This window comes from Marmota marmota, unplaced genomic scaffold (assembly GCF_001458135.2).
Source record: "Marmota marmota marmota unplaced genomic scaffold, marMar, whole genome shotgun sequence".
Classification (NCBI taxonomy): Eukaryota; Metazoa; Chordata; class Mammalia; order Rodentia; family Sciuridae; genus Marmota; species Marmota marmota.
Window position 1 is genome coordinate 1 of NW_026013367.1, and position 2,582 is coordinate 2,582.

The 2,582-nt window shown below is 35.1% G+C and overlaps 1 long non-coding RNA gene across 1 annotated transcript; it reads left to right on the forward strand.

Annotated features, from left to right (window-relative positions):
* The first annotated feature begins 6 nt into the window (after window positions 1-6).
* On the forward strand, window positions 7-2,120 carry LOC125614977. Its single transcript, XR_007345548.1, has 2 exons — window positions 7-729; window positions 1,455-2,120. It is a non-coding gene; the product is annotated as an uncharacterized LOC125614977 (long non-coding RNA).
* Window positions 2,121-2,582: the final 462 nt, after the last annotated feature.

Sequence of the window (2,582 nt, forward strand, 5' to 3'; positions counted from 1 at the left end):
AAAAAGTTATCTTCTTCATCTTGGAATCCCTAGTGCCTGGCCCATGGTTGATACTGTTATTAATGAAGTAAACTGTCTTTTAAACTCTCTGTTGGAAAGGCATACTTCGTGTGAAACAGATTGATGTTTTATCCTTCTCTTGGGTATTTCCATCTTGTATGATGGAAGGGAAAACTAAATGAATGATGTCTAAAATTGTATTTCCTATTCTGCCAATGGAAGAAAGGTAGAAAAGGAATGGGAAAGAGAATTTTGTTGTTGTTTATTTGTTTTTTTGTTTTGTTTTGTTTTGTTTTGTTTTTGATGTTTCAAATTTTACTTCAGAGAAGACAACCAACTATCAGTATGACTTAGGGGGAAAAACAGAATGCTTTTTTGAATTATAGAATGTCTAGAAACACTTTGCTTCAATTCACAGAACCAAGTCTCCAAAATTTCAGTCATCTCAAAATGGGGTAGGCTGTTTCTAATATATCCAGACACACTTCTACTAAGGGATCTGCTGGCTGGGATCCAGAAGGAGGGATTGAATTGTAGTGGGTGGTATGAACTAGGAAGTCCTCTGTCCTTGAACTTTTCAATGTTCTAGAATTCATTCAGGTGGTTGATCCAGACGGAGCTAACCAGGTCTGTCTGTTTTCCACAGGTCTGAGGCGCAATTACAGATGTACCATCTGCAGTGTCTCCCTAAATTAATGCCCACCTGAAAGGATCTAAACACCAGACCAAGTAGGTACTTTCATACTTTCACTTTTTTATCCTTTTCTAAGGAATTTTTTACAAGATGACTAAAGGCTAAAAATGTTATTTACTTCAAGATAAGCAGATAGAAATTGTATCTCTTCATCTCCAAAGTTCCATTGATGTTTGTGCTACTTAAGTTTCCAAAATCTCCTTGTATTACTTGAAGAATGACTTCTTCTCCCCCACACACCTTTTTTTGGCACAAATAATGGCCATTTCATTTTTCGATTTTTTTTAAAAAAATAACTCAGTACCTTTTATGATTTTGAGAAAACTTTTAGATCTATACTAAATGTTTTAAGTAAAAGATGTTACCTTTGTTTGTAGGATGTGCCAAACTTTGGTGTCATGAAGTCAAATTCTATTAATATCTTCTATCACTTTCCATCTCTGGATGAACCATTGTTGATTGTTTTAGAAAAGACAGATTCCCCTGGTATATTAACTCATTTATATACATTGCTATTTCCAATTAAATGGAAGCTCATTTTATTTTTTCCCAGGAAAAGGCTGACCATGTATCATTTCAACTACATTAATACTATGCATTCTTTTAGAAACCACTAACATTATGAGCTTATGGGCATTTTTAAAGCAGCTGCTAGGGCTGTTAATAAAATGCTAATAAAATAAGAAAAACAAAGACTGTTTCAAAAAGATGTAATTTTCCTGAATATAATTGTTTTCATTTCTCTAATATTCTTAAATAGATTCATTTAACGGATTTGAATGTGTCAAGACCTCATGAATAATGCGTGATTCCATCCAACAAACATTCATTGAGTGCCCACTATGTGTCAGATCCTGAGCTGTGCCCTGGGGGAGAAAGAATGAATAGACCTAATCCTTCCTCTGTGGAGCCCCCTCCCAGGCTGGAGTAACAGCCCAGTAAACACACAGATTGCTCTTCAGTACCATGTGTGCACCCAGAGCTTCAAGGACAGGGGAGGAAGCAGCTCAGGCAAGTTTTACAGGGACATTAGTGCACAGGCTGAGCACATGAGAATGAGGTCATGGTCTGATTTTGTGCACCATTTTATCCCTGATATCTAGTGTGGATACATATTAAGGAATTCACAAGTATTTTTAATGAAATGAGTTTGTGATTTCAAAAAATGCATAACAATTTCCAGGCAATAATATTAGAAGGAAAATTCCATGCAGGGACCTTGTTTTGTGAAGATGCTGTAAAAATGTAGGTCATAGGGGGTCTGGCTCAAAGTAAGCCATTGTGAAACTCTGAATTTAAGCCAGAGTTAATTTCTGACTTTCACTTTGCTCCTCAGTATAGTCCTGTCTTGTGATTCAAAGCCAATTTCATGGCTTGCCTTACTCTGATCCATCCCACAGGTCTTTTATCAAGGTCCTTTTTTTTTTTTAAAAAAAAAGATAATTTATTATGGTTTGATATGTTTGGTCTTTTATAACTGTAGAATAGCTAGAACACTTGTGTTTATTACTTCTATTGATTGTTTCATACTTCCCCCTCCAATAATATGTTTTCATCATCTCTGTAATTATTAATGTATAAGAAAACCACATAGATACTAATTAATGCATTCTAATGTACAGATTGACACACAAATACTTGCAACAGTAAATTATAATCTTTGGAGGGCATGGATTCATTGTTCTTAATAAGTAGAAAAAGGTACACTGTACTGACCTTACATTGCATGAGTCATGCAAAAAAAAAAAACAGTGCAAATAGTATTACCAGCTACAGGAAGTTCTCTCTCTCTACACCTCTACATTTAAAACTCCATGTCGTGAAATCTGTGCTGGGCATTTTCACATTTATAATCTCATTTTGTCCCTGTAACTACCTTTGAAATAAA